The sequence below is a fragment of the Leiobunum rupestre genome, chromosome 5 (genome assembly GCF_980474605.1).
Source record: "Leiobunum rupestre chromosome 5, qqLeiRupe1.1.hap1, whole genome shotgun sequence".
In the NCBI taxonomy this organism is placed as follows: domain Eukaryota; kingdom Metazoa; phylum Arthropoda; class Arachnida; order Opiliones; family Sclerosomatidae; genus Leiobunum; species Leiobunum rupestre.
Genome location: NC_143388.1, coordinates 56,396,138 through 56,417,175, shown reverse-complemented (window position 1 = coordinate 56,417,175; position 21,038 = coordinate 56,396,138).

The following is a 21,038-nucleotide window of genomic DNA, read 5'->3' as shown; positions in this document are numbered from 1 at the left end:
TTGGTACTCTTTTTTTTAAGTCACTAATTGCTTCTTCGTATTTTTCAATAGTTAAAATATCTCCTTTGAAATTTTCTCTTGAATAGCTAAATTAGAAATAATTATGATTAATATAAAAATAAACTAACTTCAAACAGACCTATCTTGAGTTATTTAATTTTATAATACAAAATTCGATAGACTAAAAAAAATTAACTTCTATAATATTATCTTAATTCTTATAGTATACACTCTTAAAACACTTGGGTCAAATTATTTGGGTTATTGGCTTTTATTTTAACCAAAAAATTGTTAAAAGTAACTGTTTTTGGGTTAGTTTTTTTTTACATTTTTTCAGGGTAAAAACACTGGGTCAAAAAGTCAGAAGTCTAACACAAAATTTGGTTAATGTTTTAAACCCATTCTGGGTTGTTATTAACAAATTTTGGTTACATGTTCTTTCAACCCAAAAGTGGGTTCACAATATTTTCATGACTTTTCCCAAGCTGACATAGTGTAAATCTTCTTAATAACAGTGGAATTTAATCAAGGTAGAATATTAAAAATTTATAAATTGTCAATATACAAATATTAAATGTCTTCATGAAACAAGTTACATTATGCAGCTGATATGCAAATGGATGAGCGTAAAAAAAACTCAGTCTCAAAAAAAATATCATGCGAGGTAAAATAGTACAATACCTAATAATGGGAATTTGAGCATTCAATTATACATTTCTGTAAAAATTTACACCAAAATGTAATATTTAGAAAATAATTTTTCCATGTTATTTTTTAACTGATCTTAGTCACTCCATGAAGAAGAGTAAGCCTTCTTTATAACAGTGGTATGTACTCAAGGTAGAATATTAAAAAATTAAATTGTCAATATAAGAGTTTTAAATACCTTCACCTGCAGCTGATATGCAAATGGATGAGAAGTTGCAAGTAAATAGTTAAAAATAGCTCAATGAGTTTGAGTAAATCTCTGAAACAATATTATACTAGACAAATTAGTACAATATCAATAAGAATTTTAGCTTCCAATTTTATTTTATTTTTACCTGAATTTTATGAAGAAAAGTAAGGCATTCCACTGTTAAAGAAACCTTACTGTTCTTAGCAAAGTGGCTAAGATCTTTAAAAAAATGACATCTAACACGATAATGTTTTAGAGGTGTACACAGACTGATTGAAATATTTTAGACTAAATTTCATGGCCACTTTCCATCCATTAGCATATCAGCTGCATAGTGTCACTTGTTTCGTGAAGATATTTAATTTTCGTACATTGACAATTTAATTTTGTAATATTCTACCTTCATTACATTCCTCTGTTATAAAGAATCCTTACTCTTCTTCACAGACTGACTAAGATCTTTTAAAAAATTACCATGGAAAATTATTAAAAAATTTCAAGTATGGTCAAAAATTTAAAAAAGGAAGCTCAAATTCCATTATTAGATATTGTACTAATTTCTCTCGCATGGTAATTTTTTCCAGGTGTACAGACTGATTGAGTTATTTTAAGCATTGTAATGGCAACTTCTCATCAATTTGCATATCAGCTGCTTAATGTAACTTGTTTCGTGAAGATATTTACTGTTAATCTTTGTACAATTTATAAATTTCCTAAGAAAATCAATCCTAAATATTACATTTTGGTGTAAATTTTAAAAACTCAGATAAAAACTTTTAAAAATATCAAATACTAAAAATTTGAGATTCCAATCGACCATATTCCTATTTACGCCAAGCGGTGAAAAGGGGGAAGCTCATCGGGGGACAATGGAGTTTTTGTGCGGGCCTAATAGGTTCAGAGGGCTCTGACCGATTAGTGAGTAGTCTCTGATCGTAGATTGTTAAAATGGCGGCGTAGTTACACTCGACGTTTGTTTTGACAGTTTTTTCGACTGTTTCCATTACAAATTTTTGTCGTACGATAAAGATAAGTTATTAATTTTATTCTTTTATACTTGCACTTTACTTGGAATAAGATTCTAGGGTGAAATTCGATTACTATCGTTTTCGCCCAAGGTATTTTCCTTAAGCCTAGGCAAATATTGCATGAACTATAGGGTTATTTAAGCTTGGATTAATAATAGGACTACTATTATTATAAAACCCTTTTTGTCTTATTAAAAATTGCTAACTTAGATTTTTTTTAAACTTTTAAGTCTAAGGTATTTTGCAATGTAGCAGAATTGTTAAAGTATGCTGTGTGGTAGGATGTCATAGCGATACCAGGGAACAGTCCACAAAATCATTATTTCTTTCAGTTTCCAACTGATGGAGATGTTAGAATGAAATGGGCAGAAGCGTGATAATGTAGCCATACAACAACTGGTGTTTTGCACAATACATATTTTATTAAAAAGCTAATGTGGTAGAGAGATATTTAAAAAATTGAGAAATCAGAATTTAAGTTTAGATTGTTTTTCTATTTTCAAGTATTGTGATACTATGTACAAAATGAAGCAAAATAAAATATTTAGTTTTTCAAATGTATATTTACTTTAATAATAACTTTACAGAGGTGCACTATTACAATGAAAAATTCCTCCATAGGAGTTATCTTGTTGGACCACGTTTAACATTCGCTATCTCATCAAGCACTTCTTTAGTTTTACTCTCCTGGACAATGTACGAAACGGAGGCTGCCTCGGGCAACAAAAATTGGTAGAAAGCACAAAATTGTTCATAGGATGGAAATACAGTATAAAATTTAATTGTTTTATCTCTGCACAGAAATTTATTTTATTTTTTTAAGTCAATTTCCCCTTTTTGCCTCAGTTTGAAAAACAAATTGGTACTTTAAGTTGCCAGTGATATAGTACTATAGTCAGATCCAATACTACTTAATGGCATATTGGGAATCAATAATTGGTTCTTCAGCTTGTGGGATGGGATTTTCCAAGTCCTTGATAGAAATGTTTCCTGATCATCACTACTGCCTGTTTGTAAAATATACTTATCGATCATGCTAGTATACACATAAGAATGTTCTTTCAATGCTTTGCTGTAGTGTTCGGCTGCCAGAGAAAAAGCGTGGTCTGAATGCTGCTCAGTTTCAGTATTTTCAGTTGACCAGGGAAATATCGGTAGTGTAGCATAGTGTTTCAGAATGGGTATCTTTCCAACACCAAATGATCTCAAACACGAGTTTTCTTCAAAATGTATCAAACAAACTATTTCGTAGTTCTTTATATCATTAGACTGTTTTTAACAGCTTTTGCCCATTTCATCCTAACATCATCATCACTTAGAAACTGAAATAAATTTAATAATTTTGTTACACAGCATACTTTAACTATTGAGCAAAATATCTTAAGATTTAAATATTTCGAAGATCTTAAGCCCAAAACAGCTTAGTTTTAAAAAAAAAACTTAATGTGCGATTTTGAATAAAACGAAAAGGGTTTTATAGTGACTTTAATTCTATTTCATGCATTATATGCCAAGGCTTAGGGGAAATATCTCTGGGAAAAAACGATAGAAATCAAATTTTACTCTAGAATTTTTTCCAAGTAAAGTGCAAGTATAAAAGAATAAAATAAATAACTTATCTTTATCGTACGACAAACAATCGTAATGGAAGCAGTCGAAAAAACTGTCAAAACAAACGCCGAGTGTAATTACGCCGCCATTTTAACAATCTACGATCAGAGACTACTCAATAATCGGTCAGAGCCCTCTTAACCTATTAGGCCCGCACAAAAACTCCATTGTCCCCCGATGAGCTTCCCCCTTTTCACCGCTTGGCGTAAATAGGAATATGGTCGATTATAAATTTTTAACTGACTTTTTAAAATATACACCAAAATATAATATTAATTAATTTTTTTCTTGGACCATTTTTTAATAGATATCACAGTAAGGCTTCTGTATGACAGTGGAATATAATCAAGATTGATTATTACAAATTTTGAATTGTCAATTATACGAATATTAAATGTCTTCATGGAACAAGTTACATTATGCAGCTGATATGCAAATTGATAAGAAGTTGCCATTAAATATAGTCATAAGTAAATGAACCAAAGTTATTAGCATGAAAAATGGAAGGCATTTTCCTGATTGATTTCTCTTAATCATTTAGCTTATGTCCAGTGCTATCGCCCAGCAAACACAAATCGTCCCTGGGACGTCCCAGCATGGTCCTTAGAGCCCAGCTTGGTCCCGTCCAAAATTCGTCCTACGGGACGAATAACTGGCGTCCCATTTTAGTCCTCTGTTAGGAACCTGACATCTTTGGGGGTGAAATAAGGGGTATGTTAGGGGATACGAGCTGCCTATTGTAAAGCAGACGACAGTATTAGTTGTCCTTTTCGCCAAGCGGGCCGAGGAGAGCCAGATGGTGACGTCATCTACTAACAAGAAGGCGCGCTGTAAATATTTGTTCTACTAATTTCGTTGCGGGAGGTATCCCGATGGAGTTTAAACGATAAGATAAGATTAGATAAGGGGGGGATATAAAGAGAGTTCCCGGGGCAGAGAGGAGAGCAGTGTTTTTGGGACGACAGAGTCAAGAAGATCAGAGTAAACGGTGGGCGAGGGCAGCGGGCCCAAGTCGAAGTTGTACAAACGCGAGAAGTGCGTGCGGAGTCGTGTCCCTCAAGAAAGGACTGTGCAGTGCGGTATTGTGACTACAAAGACTGTGTTCACAAAAGTAATTGTGCGCGGAAGTACAAGAAGTCCAGCCAGAAGTTGGCGGTAATTGTATCAATACTTTTTGTTCTTTTTTGCATTATTTTGTATTAGTATTTTGAAGTGTATATGGGATAATAGTGGCTTATATCAGGCCCTCATTATATGATTATTTTTGCGACGCCCTTGCATTATTAAGCTCGACCAAAGAAAATATATAGAGAGGAATAGCAAGCTGGAGCCATTTCCGTCTTGGGGTATATTAGGGCTATTAACTTCCGCTACGAAATCGTGACGCTACGGTGACGAATATCTAATCCATTTCCTTTTTCCCCTCAACTCAACTTCGGGCGCTACTCATTAATCGACATTGTTCGTCAAGTCGTCATTATTATATGTATTTCTTATATTTATAATATTTATGCAAATTTAATTATATTATATATATTTATTATATCCTATATTAGTTACTTCACAATACATTCTAACTAAATGAAAAAGAGCTTAAATGGAGAATATAAATGGTAAGCGAAATGTTCCTTTGAAACTATTAAGCCTTAGCTATAATAATGTTTTTTTTTAGATTTCAACACCATTATACTTGAAACCTTGGAATGTACGATTGACACCATGTCTAAGGAGCATAATATAAATATACAAGACAATGTAATTAGAGAAGTCATGGTGGCTTATAAACTACAACCTCTTATGGTAATATCATACCTTATGGAATCTATAAAAGTAGAACAGTTAAGTCACAGTAAAACAAGGGAGTGTTACTTAGCAGCTTCACACCAAATTTGTGTAAAAGAAAGGAAAGATAATGTATTAAGAAATATATTTGTTAAAATGTCCCCTTCTATCTCCAATATACCACAAATAAATCAAAAATTCATCATTCAGGTGTTCCTACAGGTTTTATTTTTAAAACTAATGGTTTTCTATGAAATTGGGGTTGCAGAAGCTGTTAAGAAATATGAGAAAAAACAAGCAAAAGAAGAAGCTCAAGAAAGTGAACTTGGTTTACCCCACAAGAAATTTAGTATTGATGCAAATCAAGTAGAAAATCGTAATGACACCTTGCGCTATGTGGCTGGATTTGTCTTAAGGATGTTGTCAAAAGGAAATTGTCCTAGCAGTATTGTAGAAGCGCTCACCAAGGATGTAAATTTACCTAATGAGAGTGAATCCGAGCTCTGGACAAAAACTGTATCAAAAGGAGGCCTGGTTAATGTCTCGGATGAATGTTTCAATTTATTTATAAAAATAAAAGATATTGCTGATAAGTTTTATAAATTGGAGCCATCCCATACCAGACACGTTAATTTAAAAGAAATAACCATTAACGAGATATTAAAAAATGACACTGTGATGAAAGATTGGGAAATGTTAACACAAGGTATTGATTCCAATCAAAAATACTTTGCAAAACTATTAAGCATTTTTTTGAACACTCCTGGGAAATGTCTTGTCAAAGAAATTAAAGAACATTATCAGTGTGCCACCAAAGAAAGTTTAAGGTGTAAAAAAGCTCTCAGAAATGCTCTTAAGGAAAAAAACAAAGAACATGGAATTACAAGAAAAATATTAGCGGGTAAAGAAAATTCGCCAGTTAAAAAGAAAAGAGCTGAAATTAATAAAAAAATTGCATCAAATTCAATTCAGGATCTAAAATTTCTGACTGATTATTCCAATGCAGACTTACGTGTAAAATATTTACCATCAACAAGCGTTACTCATGATTTACAATTCCTTGCTGACGATCCTGATGCGGATTTGTACTTACAATACTTGTGATTATCATTTCCACTAACTGTTTTGACTAAAGCGTATGTCGATATTACTAAATATATAGATACCAGTAAAATACTTATAGTTATGTATTTTGAAATTCAAATAAGATTTTAGTCTTATCTACTGGTATATATATATATATATATATATATATATATATATATATATATATATGGTAAATAAGTTTAAATAACTTTGGTTACGTATTAATTTTTTTTTAAATAAAATACAACTAGATCTGCGCTCTGTTCACATAACTAAAGTGGTTTTAAATTTAGTTACCTTATACATAAGTTGCTATTTATCTGTTACTACGTATAACTTCATATTTATAAAGATTCCATTATTTTAAAATGTAAAGGTACAGAGCTGGATATTATACTTTAAAATATCTTAATATATAAGTACTATTGTTATTATTATAATTATTTTTAGTTAATTATAATATAAAGATTAATTTATGAATTTTGTTACAAATATGTACAAATATTCCGTATTTTACCAAAGGACATTATTTTATTAAATGTAATAAATTCAAAACATTGTTTTAAAGGATTTTTGTGTTTCCATTTATTGCATCCAACACAACTCCTTTAAGACGCTTAAGTTTATCAATATTACACTGATAAAGCCAGACTGAAGGATTGGTATTTCTTCCTCCTGCCGCACGATGTCGCCCAAATTCCTGCTCCAGAATATCTTGGTTCAAATGCTGAGTTAGTACAAATGAAGCGTTTTTCTTGAGCATGAAATTTACAATTTGTACAGTGGAAAGAGCTAAAAATTGAAGAAAAACTATAATAAACCACTATCAAGGTATAGCAAAAAGTTATCATTAAAGTCCTCATTACAATATGGCCCCTAGGGCCTCAAAGGAAAATAATCTGCTAATATAATGTGCCAATAGGAACTACCTGTCATTTTTAAACCTTCAATCGTTTCTTTAGTAAGTAACATGTTAGAACGCTCAGTTGGGGAAAATTTTCCAGGTCTATTCATAACTTCAAGCTGCCAGTTATCTAAATAGTTGATGAAATCTGTCTGTAGCCACTAGCGAAAATTAAATGAGAAGGGGGAAATATTAGATTTTAAAATTATTTTAAAAATAAGGAGACTTTACAACAATTTGACATACACTATAGGACTTTATTAAAAAAAAATTATTAAAGTCCTTAAATGTACATGAAAACGCTGTAAAGTCTTCATTATTTTATACTACACTAGTTCGGAGTAGAGAAAACCTTATTTAAAATTACTAACTATTAATCTGTCATCATCAAGATTTACATAGGGCTTCTTGTTTGGTTTCATTTTTCTTGACCCTTCCGAGCAGTTTTTAACATTGCAGAGGTCAAATAACTTGTCAAAAGTCCTAATGAATTCCAAAGTTTCTTTGTATTTAATTTTCCCATCCGGAAGCAAACATTCAATTCCTTTGGCAACAGATTCGCTCAATAGTTGAGTAGCTAAAAATACCTTAAAAACCAGATGATTGAGATTAATTTATTTAACAATTTTCTTGCCCTTCAATATGTAATACCTTCATTTTTAGGTGACCATACGGGTGAACATGAGCGTATGTCAATTTTCCTAGGTGTTTAAATTGTCCTTTTGCACGAAGTTGCTTATAATATAGTTTCAAAAAAACCTTAGAAGAAATTTCTTCATTATTTTTCCATAGTTTTCTTGTCGATGAAAACAAAGCATTCCTAACAGTTTTGATTAAGTGTGGCGCATCAGAGAGAAAAAAAATTGGCCTTTCTTCATCCAGTGCAAAAAGATTGTCCGTGTAGTAAGGCACATTAGTACTAGATAGGTCCGAAGATATTTCACAGCTCATTTTAAAACATTTACGATTCGTAGATGCTCCATCTCCCACAATAGCAAGGATCCTAAATCCATAAGACTCTAAACGCCTGATTGCTTCCCATATAATACTATATAAATTGCCTGATGAGGTAGTGGCTGTAGGAAAATGAGCGAAAGACAGTTTAATTTTTGAAGTTATGCCTCGTAGCATTAGTTGCAACACATGAGTTGCCAAGGGTGGAGTGTCTATTCCCATTGCCAGTCTCTCTTTGTCATCGAGTTCATTGTGCTCCTTAGTAATATCTTTGAACCCTGTCAACTGTCCGGTGTTCTTATGGCACACTACATCTGGTTTTACGTCTATTTCATCAAGAGAAAGAATAAAATACCTTTGGTGTTCTTGTAGATCATAGAGATGAATTTCTTTAACCATTTCAGAAATTTTTTCATCACTGAAACCAGATTGGTTGCTTATTGTATGGTTATGATTATATTGTGTACGGGGCGAAGGTAAATTTATCAATCTAGATTTCCTCAAAGCATCGTAACATGACTTTGACTTGTTTTTAATGTAGCAACACCACATAAGAAACTCTGGATCCCATCGCATTCCATACTTTGTTGTAGTCATTGCTTTGAGCTGTTGTTGCAGAAAAGTTGCAGTGAAGGAATTCGTAGATTGGTTCTCTAGTTTCTCTTTCAAAATTGCAGCAAGCGCATCTTTATCTTGATTGGTCTTGTTTATTTTTAGCAAAAGTTTCTTTGAACGCAAAGTTATTTTTTTGGCCTTCAGTTGTACCCCTGGTTTTATTTTTCTTAATGTAGATCTATACAATGTGCATTCAGGACATCTTTTTCTCATTCCCTTTTTTTTAATCATGGTCTGGCATTTAATACTGTGAATTGATTTACGTTTTTCACAATAATAGCTCTTTTTGGTCTTTTCAGTTACATTTTTTGATTTATACAGTTGAATTAAATCTACATCAGGGTTTCCAGGACACACAATGTACTCAGAGTCGAGTTTAAAAAGTAAATTTAATATGTCACCATTAGACTGTAAAACCGAATTTGGAATAAGTTGTTCAGTTGCAAATTGATTCCCTAAAATATCCAATGAAACAAGCACCTGAGATGCAGACTCACTTACACCTTTTGTAAAAGTGCACTTCATGTGTGTAGAATTGTTTTGAAGCTTATAAAATGAAATACCATTTTCAATCATTTCCATGGCCCAACCATGTGGTGGGATTAGCGCTTTAAAGTCGACAGATGTTTCTAGTGGTGGTGACGGTAGTACTTCTAGGGGTACCTAGAGAGAGTTAAATTATTTAGCTACACCATTTTTAACATTTGCAGATACTAATAGTTTTACCGTTTCAACAATCAATTCTCGACGTTTAGCGCAACGAGATTTAATGATTTTCATGGATGAGTCAATACTTGAAATTTGACATGCCAAGTCCTGGTGGGATAAAACTTTGCTTAAGGGTATTGGGTCTGGGTGTTTGACTGTTGGGCCACAAAACCCTTCAAAGTGCCTCGAACATATATAGCTCCATGGTTTGATATTGTCAATTGTGAGGTTTTTACGGCCACAAGCCATGACCCATCGTTTACATTTTTCTTGTTCAGTTTTCGGAGAAGGGAATTTAATAAAGAATACTCCACTGGCCCCTTTCACTGCTTTTGTCTTAGAGTTCAATTTAGAATTACAAGGTCCATAAAGACATATTTTTCCCATAATTATACCTTACAACCTCTTAGTTTATTCGTGCAACGCGTGAAATAGATTGTTTGGTAAGTATTCAATATTAAAATTAAATATGAAATATTTATTGTTCCTTCATTTAAATACGTTATCAGCTTCAATCCAAACCGACGAACCAAACTTTTAAGTTTAAATAACAAGCAGACGACTTATCACAGCCAATAAGGCTATACCAAATAAACAATTTTTCTTTCTTAATCGTCCAATAGAAAGATACGAACGCAAACGGAAGTAACCCGCGCAAACCCTTAGCTTTAAAACTCGAGATACTTTTAAAAGCGTTGTCAAGGCTAGACTTGCTATTCCTCTCTATATATTTTCTTTGGCTCGACCCCGTAGATTCAGATTTTTGAAACCGCTAATCACATGGTAGGTTCCCCAAACATTTGTCAAGAGAAACCATCGGTCCGACCCATAATTAGTAAGTAATCTTCCGATCAGAAATCTGTGTCTCCCAGTACCAGATCCCTTAAATTATTATCAAATCTGAGTCTCCCAGTACCGGATCCCTTGATTTATTGTAGTATCAAAGCTGTGTCTTCCAGAACCAGTCCTCCCGTAACTTTAATTGAACCCTTGGCCCCTCTAGAACAGTAAGCTAGCGTCCCAGTTGTATTTCTTAAAAGTGTATTGTATTAGATTAAGTTGAACTGTTGAGTTACAATAAACTCCATTATCATTGCATTGGTTGTGTTTCCTTTATTTAACGTGAATTAATGAAATTACGTGTTAAATCAAAACTACTTAATTAATTAATTAATTTTATCTGTTCTTAATTTTTATATTTTTTTATATTATTTTCTTAATTTTTATTTCCATTATTTTCATTTGGTAAATTATTTCTACAATCACAGCCAATTACTGCGAAAAAGCTGATCTAAGTTGGCCGAGCTAAAGTCCTATTAAAATATCTGGTAGCCCAGTTTGTAGTTTCTTTTGTACGACGCCATTACTCGATAGTTTGGAATCGGTCACCATAAAGTACATAATGCGTTCTACACAAACGTTAAAGATTATAACATAGTAATCTCTAGTATTGCTGATAATATATCATAAGAGTAAGTATTTTATTAAAAAAACTGTTGGATTTTTTTTAATGATTTTAACTCGATTTTTTTAATGTGTCTTTTACAGAGGTAGGAAGAAAATATGTTTGATGAAAGTCTATTCATTTTGGACCTGTACATGTTTCAATTTAACTTTTTAATATTATTCATTACTCTCACTGAACGGTTCGCCTAAAGCTTTATTTCATACTGTTATATTTTATATATTGAATTTTGGAATTCCAAAAGTAAGATTTGCGTTGAATTCTCAGAATGTTAGGGAAGGTTCGCTGTTTTTAAAGTTCATTTTGGACCTGTACATGTTTCAATTTAACCTTTTAAGTTTATTATTCATTACTCTCACTGAGTGGTTCGCCTAAAGCTTTATTTCATTTTGTTATATTTTATATATTGGATTTGGAATTCCAAAAGTAAGATTTGGATAAATATTAAAATTAAGCTTCGAGAAACAGTAATTTCTAGAGTACCATTTTTCATCCGATAGTCTTAATTTTTTTAAGGAATAGTATTAAATGGCTTAGTTTTATTTATGTTAACTGCTAATACTTGCAGAGTTCGTGTTATTACAATCAAATTGTACACTTGTTGCTGGATTTTTTCCATTATCTTGTATTTTAATGTTCTGAATAAAATTTTAATATCAAGTTTGGCTTTTTAAATTATTTGTTCAGAATACGATATCCAATAAACGTCCTAGTTTCATCCCTATTGAGCCATGATTGAACCAAATTAAAGGCCTAAAGACATCTCTAGGTTTTATAGAAAGACATCCAGGGGACGACCGCCGTAATCGCCGTTGGATGTCCGAAAACTCGTCCCCGGGACGTACTACGGCTATAGACAAACCGGACATTTGACGTCCTTTAACGTCCAACCGACGTCAACCCCGGATTTTGGGATGTCCTACGGACGAAGGCAAGATCCGAGTGTGACGTCTATCGGATGTCCATAGTAGTTTTTCATGTGTGACACGCGTGTCACACATGAAAAACTACTATGGAATTATGGGTTAATTTAAAATAATCTCGCACTTTAAAACCGCCTAAAACTGCGAAAGAGCGCGCACATTTTCAAATAATCATTTTATTCCCTTAAATCCCTTATTTGTCATAAATAATAATACATAATCTGATTTTTAATCTGCATATAATGTAGGACTTAACAAGACAGATAATTAAAAAATAAATTAGTTATCTACAGACTTTGTATATTTTACCCCTTGAAAATCAGCTTTGCTGAAGGTGATATCCCTTAATAAAGACCATATTATTATTATTATTATCTCATCCAATTTCATAGCAGCTGCATAATGCCACTTGTTTCGTGAAGACATTTAATATTTGTCAGGTAAAAAATTAAATTGGAAGCTCAAATTTACAGTATTGTACTAATTGAAAATTTCTTAACTGACTTTTTAAAATTTACACCAAAATGTAATATTCAAGAATGGTTTTCTTAGGGAATTTTTTTAATAAATCTTAGCTACTTTGAGAAGAGCAAATGTTTCTTATAATAGTGAGATATGTAATCAAGGTAGAATATTTATATAAAAAACATTTTATCTTCTCAAAGTGGCTAAGCTATTAAAAATGTCCTAAGAAAACCATTCTTGAATATTACATTTTGGTGTAAATTTTAAAATAAGTTAAAAAAATTTTCAATTATTTGAATATCAAATACTGTAAATTTGAGCTTCCACCTGACTTCTTAAAATTTAATAAAAACATAATTTTCAGGAATTGTTTTCTTAATTATTTAAAAGCTGTTAGCCACTCTGTGAAGAGTAATGCTTTTTTAAAACAGTGGAATGTAATCAGGGAACAGTATTAAAAATTTTAAATTGTCAATATACGAATATTAATTGTTCACGAAACAAGTGACATTATGCAGCTGATATGCAAATGGATGAGATATTGCCATTAAATATAATTAAAAATAACTATCAGTCTCTGTACAGTGTATACATCTCAGGTTAGAGAAATTAGTCTAATATAAAATAATAGGAATTTGAACTATGGATTTCTTAGAATTTTGTTTTGTAAGGCAACCAAAATTGATTGGACTTATTGTTTGGGATATTACATGTTAAAATTTAAAAAGATCCCAAATTGAGTAATTATTGTAACCAAAAATGGGTTGTTTGTGTTAAAAAAAAGCTAAAATTTAGTTAATATTGTAACCCAAAATGTGTTGTTTTGGGTATTAACACAGTTTTGGCCCTTTTGGGTTACGAATAACAACAAAATTTCAGTTTTTCTATAACCCAACTTTGGGTTGTAAGTTTTACCCATTTCTGGGTTGAAATTAAAACAACCCTAAATAATGACCCAGCGTTGGGTTACAAAAATAATCCTTTTTTGTCAATTTTGACCTGTTTTAAGAGTGTAGGCATTTTGTACTCTGAATTTTACGTTACATACACAAAATCTCGAATATTGCTACCAGCATACGGAATAAGTTAGTTCCAAGCCAAAACTAGGACTCATATGCAATGTATATTGAAGCTTCATGGAGTCTGCCAAATTAAATTCCCTGACTTTTAGGGCTGAGCTTTAAATTCCTGGACTTTTTCACCCATTTTCATTTTTCCTGACATTTCCAGGTTTTTCAGGCCGTGTACGAACCCTGCATAGCTTTCCCACCTAAATTTTGATGCAAGTCGGGTAATTGATATTCAATTTGGTACCCCAAAATGGTATTTGCGCATCCCTAATGTTTTTCAATATAATAACTTTCTAAACTAAACGATTTCTACAATTATGACCATTTCACTCACCTGTTTTTTACATGGATGATAAAATACGCGAAAAAGTAGATTAGTCCATAATTAAAAGGGATAATATAGCTAAATCCTAAACAAATTTGAAGAAATTAAAAAACTTACTACTAACTCGTACCCAATAGGTCTTCGAGCAAAAACGCGAAACTCGGATCAAATAGATCTTCGAGTAAAAATCTAAATTAAAATTAAATAAAATAGCCAGAAATTCCAACGGTAGACCGGTTTCGTTCTATTTGGAACTCATCAGTACCGTGCGGGAAATCTGGCTGGCGACTGTCAAATCTAAAGGAGAAACTAAGCCTAAACATTTAAAATTTCAAACGCGTTATTACATGGACCCTCTTTTGAGAATGTGGTCCAGTAGATGTACCAGGCTGTGATAAATTGTCACTTACAGCAACACTCGCTATTTTTAAAAAGCCTTTAGCAAGCCTGTAGGGTCTTTAGATGTCTTTTCACCAAATGCTTTGTTTCGTTCCTTTCTTATCCTCAAACTTAAGGCAGAGATAAACTGAGTCTAAAAAAATTGAGCCTTTTTACCGAATATTGAAATAGGGAGAAGAAATGTAATAAAAAATACCCATGTTTTTTTTCTCGTGCTTGCAGACAGGGATATTTTGCTGTCATTTCCATACCAATCTGCGCACAAACATTTCGATTGCAAACTTTGGGATCTCTTACGTAATGAGCTCCACATTCTTATTTTTTTTTTTTTGAGATCACAATGTAAATCATAATCAATCAGTGGGATTGGATTAGGGCTATTAGGGGGACTGTCTACAGAACAGTCACTAAAAATATTTCCATTAACTTCCATTTCTTCATTTTCAGGCATTTTATTTTCTAGATTGTCTACATTACGTAAGCAACCTGGGTGATGGCCACGACAATGTACCTTAATTTCACCGTAGCTGTTAGTTTTATAAGGGCACACTCTAAATAAGGGCACACTCTACAAGAAATTCTAAACAAGCTTTCATTCTTATGAAGCTTGATAACATGTTCGTTTAATGTATGGATGAATTTCGTTGTAAAATTGCACAAGACACAAGAATAATTTTGATTATTCTCAGTCATTTTAAAACAAAAGGAAAAAGCCAAGCTATTTACTAATTAAATATTACTCTTATTAAAACGTACCAGATACTAGTCAAAACTATAGCAACAGAAATTAGGTTGGCTGGGTTAGGGCTAGCTCGCCGTGGTACATAAAAGGCCTAGACCAGAATTATTTAAGATAAACTAAGTATACTGTCTAATACTTCAAACATCCACGTAAATTACAGACTCATATCAGAGATAATTTAATAATATTATAACAACTTTTGAGACTGCCATTGTGAGAATAAAAAGTAGTAACTACGAGTCTACGATGAACAAAATTGGGCCAAAAAACTGTTCACGCAGTCATCGGACCTACTAAACCATGGACAAATAAAGTACTTCTGGACAAAGAATATGAAGTATACAATAAGAGTATATTCTTTGTTCTGGAGAGGTAAAGTAGGCGCGCGTTCAGCTGCACGATTTACCGTGGTGCCTAGTTGAGTGTCGACACCTATGGATGTACTGAATTCCAAGTGTATACCTCTATAGTTTCCTGGTTTTACTATTTAGTATACAGTTTCTTACTGTAAAATTGAAATTGAATATCGATACAAAAGAAAAGTTACGATGTTATTGTTGTAATCTGAAGGTGAGATACTAAAATATTATTCCCAAGAACAAAGTGAAAAATATAGTAACATTATTTAACATTATTTTAATTGAAATGTTTATATTCAAAATAGAAAAACGATCATAGTAAAATACAATAACAATTAATTTTAAATGATTTCAATCATGCAATGTCGCATTCTGAACTACTTAATTCGAAATGTCAAATTTGACTGAAAAATATTATTGAGAAAAATTTACAATGGGAAAGTGGAATCACAGAAATGTTTGGGACGCAGGTATTCAAGAATAATAGTCAAAATAGAAATAACCTATAAAGTAATTGAAATTTTATCATTTAAAGTGTACCGAAATAAAATTGAAATTTAAGTGATCTCCATATGTAAAAAAAACTGTCTAGATGAAAAAGGAAAAGTGATCTGTAAACGTCTAGCGATCTCATTCCTGCTAAGACTATATAAGAACGCTTTACTTTGAATATAGATCACTCAAGAAAATTTGGAGATCGCCTATGAACTATTTAAGATCATATTAATATCACTTTAAGATCACTCTTGGTACACCGTAAACGATCTTTTAATGTTCGAATGTGATCTGGGAGTGAATTAAAAATTTGCAGTGTAGATAAGTGGTTTTTGTCTTATTTTTATAACTATATTTACATATTAAACATTGTTTTTAATTTTAATTTTCCTATTTACAACACTATCTTTAATATATAAGTTTATTCCCAAAGCACTACTTTGGTATAAAAACACTTAATGATATTAAAGGGAGTTTATAATTAATTTGATTCACTTTAACAAAACACTTGTGGCGTAGTAGAGAGAAGGTTCTTTCAGACGATCTAAATTTTAGCATTTCTGAACTTTTATATGAAATATGTTCAAATAACCAAATGGATTTCAATACATTTGAAGAAGCGAGTAAAATAGTCGAAGAGTATAATGTGACGTGGTTAGATGTGCAAGAAATAAGAAAGCATTTGGAAGAAATGGAAAAGCATATTGAAGAGTGGAAATTTAAGCTAGAGGAAGCTAGTCAGAGAGAAATTTTACTGAGAAATAAAGTTAAGGATATAAAAACAGATATAATTGGATTGAAAATATTGCAAGATAGTTGGAAGAGAGCAGAAAATTAGAAAGCGTGTTTACAAAAGGTTCTTTTAAATGTACCTTAGTACATTAATTAAGTATTTTTTAGATATTTGAATATCGGAATTGTATTTTGTTGCATTAAAAGTAGAGTTTAGATGTTTTTCTAGTATTTTTCTATGTATTTGGATATCTGAAATATATTTTAACCGAATTAAAGTAGAGTTAAGACGTTTTTGTAATATTTTCTATGTATTTGCGTATTGGAAAAGTATTTTAACGTATTAAACGCCAAATTTAAGTGTTTTTGTACTATTGTTCCACCTATATTTGCGCATTGAAATATATTCTAACGTAATGAACGTAGAGTATTTTCCGACCTTTATTTACACATTGGAAAGTTAATTTATCGTATTAAAGTTGACTAAAGAGTTTTTATAGTATCTTTCTGACTATATTTGTGTATAAAAATTGAATTTTACCGTATTTAAAATATAGATAAGTGGTTTTTGTCTTATTTTTATAACTATATTTACATATTAAACATTGTTTTTAATTTTAATTTTCCTATTTACAACACTATCTTTAATATATAAGTTTATTCCTAAATTTATAAGCTTATTACAATTGATATATCATTTTCGACTAATCTTACAAAAATTCATTAAGAAATAATATTTGTAATGGGAAAATCGTGGATATTAAATTACTTGAAATACCGTAAGCCTATGTAGTATTTTTCTACCTATATTGGCATTTCGGAAATATATTTTAACGTATTGAATGTAGAGTATAGAGATTGTTGCAGTATTTTTCTTCCTACGAGACTACACCAGAAACGTCAATGTTATTCTCCTTATTAATCAAGCCGACTCTGAACATATGTTTTACACTTTGTTCTACGACGTTTTAACATACACCATTTCAATACATTCTTAACTTATTCCATACGCTATTTAAAACACATGAGATAAAGATAACGAGGAAACAAGTTGTCTCTGAACAAATATGTTTTACTTTACGGGAAGGATGTTGTAAGATTAAATTCATAATGGTTAATGTGAAGTATTTTTCTACTTTTTAAATTTTGTGGTATTTCTTAATCTCTATATGTATCGGAAATGTATTTTAAAGAATCGAACGTAGAGTAAAGAGGTTTTTTTAAGTATTTTCTGTCTATATTTGCGTATCGGAGTTGTGTTATGTCGTATTAAAAGTAGAAGAAGAAGGAATTTTTATATTATTATTCTACCTATTAACATATCGGAAATTTATTTTTTCAAATTTAAAAAAGGGATTTTAGTATTATTTTTCTATCTATATTTTAATTTTTGAAATGTATTTTAAAGTATTAAAAGCAGAATAAAGTTCCGTAAGAATTCATCTTTCTGACAAGAGTCTTACCAATCATACATACATCATCTAATCTGGATTTTATGTTTAACAAATGGATGAATTCGTGTTTACAAAAGGTTCTTTTAAACGTAACTTAGTGCATTAATTAAGTATTTTATTAAATTTGAATATCAGAGTTTTTTTAATTTTAAAGTGTAATACCTAGAAGGATGTAAGACAATTTTTCCGAAAAAAATAATAACAATTTTACAAGTATATTTAATTTAAGGTTCCGAGTTGAAAATTATCTTATAACATTGTATTATTCATTTTGAATTTTTGGTTAAAAACAAAATTTGGAAAAAGTTATGTTATTAATTTTATTCAAATAAGCAACACTTGTTAGTTATAAACTAGATTAATTGTTAAAAACTAAACCACAAAATTTGTTAGTAAACCATGATTTTCAAAAATTAGCATATTAACCTCACAGAATGCAAAACTTATCAGACAGTAAAGTGCGTCATAAAATCGATTGATTTAAAATATATTATAAATCAGACAATATAAAGGTGTTTCGGGTAGTTAAATTGTTCTCTTAGTAATTTGAATGATTGCTTAAATGTATCGACTGCATTTTTAAATTTCAATAAATTTAGTTTTGTATTGTATTTAAAAATTAAATATACATTTTTCATGATATGTATTATAAAGAAAAAAATATCCAAAATAATGCAATAAAACCTTCAAATAATATTTTACCTCCGCTAATCTCGTAATGAGATTTTATCAAACCGCAAAATCTTCTTCACGAAATTTAAAAAAATATATAAAATATTAAGAAATGAAACATCTACATTTTAAGCAAAAAAATAAAATATTGTATCTATCGTTTCTAATATTACGCAAACATTAAAAATATTTCTTGTGGTTTCGGGCTACAATTTTTTGCGCTGTAACACATTTTTCGTATACAGTACCTGTTTATTTATTTGATCTGCTTTAAAATACTAATTATCTGATTATTATAGGACAAGAAAATTAACACTTATACGAAAATATTAGTATATTTTCTACTAAATCATGTTTAGAGGGATTATGAATTAACCGTTTGAATAATACGTATAAGAATTAATCTTTATCGAGATGATTAGGGTTATTTCAAACTTTAAATGCTTTAATTCGTAAAATATTTTAAACGTAACAAGGAAAGACTAAGTAACATTTACCCCGGAGAAAACAAAGCGCATTCTAGCCAAGGGCTGTACTATTAAGGAAACGTAATTGATTATTAATGTATTATTTTTATGGTCCGTTATTCAGCGTTAACATTTCACTTATATACGCTTAAATAGGATTTATTGACCGTCGTCTTGATTGTTGGCTACTGTTTTAATTACTACAATGATTACGATATGTTTTATTTATTCCGAAAGATTGATTTGACATACACTTTACAGCGATAAGTTATTAATGCTTTAAATTTTATTAAAAATGGTGTCCTAGGTAAAATATTTCTAAGTCAAAAACACCCTTAGATAAATGGTCAAAGTTTAAATATTTTATTTAATTTAAAAATATAAACTTTATTATAACAGATTTGACATATTATATATTACATAGAGTTGAAATCTTTGAAAGATGATATAGTTATTTTTAGTGTTATTTAATGAAAATTATAATAAAATATCGCATTAAGAAACTGGTTAATAATTTTGTTTGAGGTCGATGCGATCAATTGTTAATAAAAACTTATGCGTAAGTGACTTTTTATCACCATATTATTGATTAAAACAATACCAACTGTGCTTCCCTGTATGGTGTTTTTAGCATTTCGGTAAAAGATCTGTTTTCCACGACGGTTATGGTTAATATATAGGCCATTATTCAACTCTATGAAAATTCGTTATTAACGAACGGAATTATTTATTATATAGAACAAAAAAAACAAATAGTATTAACCGGTTGCTTTTTTAAACAAAATACCAACAAAAACCTAACTAGCGTTATATTTTGACCAACGTTTGAACAGCTCTAAAACCCAAAATGGGCTAAAGACAAAACCTTCGCAACCGGGTTTTATACAGTTAATTATCAAATTGTGTACAGGAACTGCACCGAGTGTCTATATTTTACTTAAATGAATACGGCATATAATTGTACGTCTTTCAAAACTTAATGATATTTTGTAGTTTAAATTATTTACTCTATCAAGCGAGGATAATTTCAGAAACAAAAGAAGGGCATTAGAAAACTCACGAATCGAGCCGAATCGTTACGTTTAAGGATAAAATTAGTTCACATTGTTCGTGAGGCGGTAATTTAGAACGTTTAATTGCTTTTTAGGTCTTCAACTTTTTGTAAAGGTCCGAAATTGTGGGATCCTAAACATTTCAACTTGGCAGTAGTTTGAAGAACGTTTATAGTTTTAGAAAATGACGTCTTATCGGAGACGCTTCCTATCATTATATCGATTAACACAATTTTATGGGATTAAAATCAAAATATAAAAAAACAATATTTGAATTGTTCTAATATTATTGGAATTCACACAATATTATTCGAATATACAAATAAAAATTCAAATAACCCAATATAATTGGAATCTAATCAAAATATAAATATAATCAACGTTTTATTTACTTATCTTTATATCAATTGACACAATACTATTGGAATTTACTCAAAACTGTTTAAATGTTAACTAGAATATTTGAATCGACCTAGTATTATTTGAATTTATTCAATATTAATCAAATATAAAAAATATTTTTATATTTAGCCAAGATACAAGAATTTACCTAAATGTATTCGAAATTTCCCGATTTAATACGAATTCAAGTAAAAAATATTTAAGTTAATTCAATAATATAAGAAGTTACCCAATATTATTTTAATTTGCCCAAATGTATTCAAATTTACTCGTTTAATATGAATTTGACATATTTTTTAATAACAATGATAATATAGAATTTATCACACAAAGAGATACATTCATATGCGCTTATTTGCAAAACGAAACAAGATTTCTTTCAAAATAAATAGGATTTTTTTACTCGGTCAGATAATTAAACATTGTTATT